Source organism: Chrysochloris asiatica, unplaced genomic scaffold, assembly GCF_000296735.1.
Source record: "Chrysochloris asiatica unplaced genomic scaffold, ChrAsi1.0 scaffold00032, whole genome shotgun sequence".
In the NCBI taxonomy this organism is placed as follows: Eukaryota; Metazoa; Chordata; class Mammalia; order Afrosoricida; family Chrysochloridae; genus Chrysochloris; species Chrysochloris asiatica.
This window is the reverse complement of record NW_006408550.1, coordinates 19977837-19978379: the sequence shown is the minus strand read 5'-3', so window position 1 is coordinate 19978379 and position 543 is coordinate 19977837.

The window sequence follows — 543 nt, the reverse complement described above, 5'->3', positions numbered from 1 at the left end:
GACTTCGGCACAAGAGTCAAACCGCAGCGGAGCAGGGGAGAGACTTTCTGAAAGTCTCACCTCAAAGTTATTTAGAGGTGAAGCCTTCCATTCCCACTTTTTCGCTCTCTGGTTCAACCCTGGACCCCAAGGTCGGGTCTCAGCGATCTCCGGGCCGGCTCCAGCCTTCCAGCTGGAGGACAGCTGCCCATCTCTCTGTCATCCAATCCCTGAAAAGCTTGTAGGAGAAAAAGAGGCCAGGTGGAGGGATCCTTGCAATCAGAGTAGCCCCAGGTGTGCGCCCTCAAAGCCACCACTCTCTCGGCTCCCTGCCTGGTAAACTGCGCGGCGGGCCACCCGGGCTCCGGGTCGGGGCGGTGGCGGCGGCGCGCGCACGCGCAGTCTCCGGCCCCGCGCCCGCTCCTCAACATTCCATTCCACGTGTTGCTTGTTGGAGGCGCCACAGGTTCCCCACCTGCGCCTGGCGCTCGCCGTTTCCGCCGCTCCACCTCTGCTGGAGGGCGCGGGGGCACCGTGGGGCCGGGGGCCCGGACTAGCCGCGCG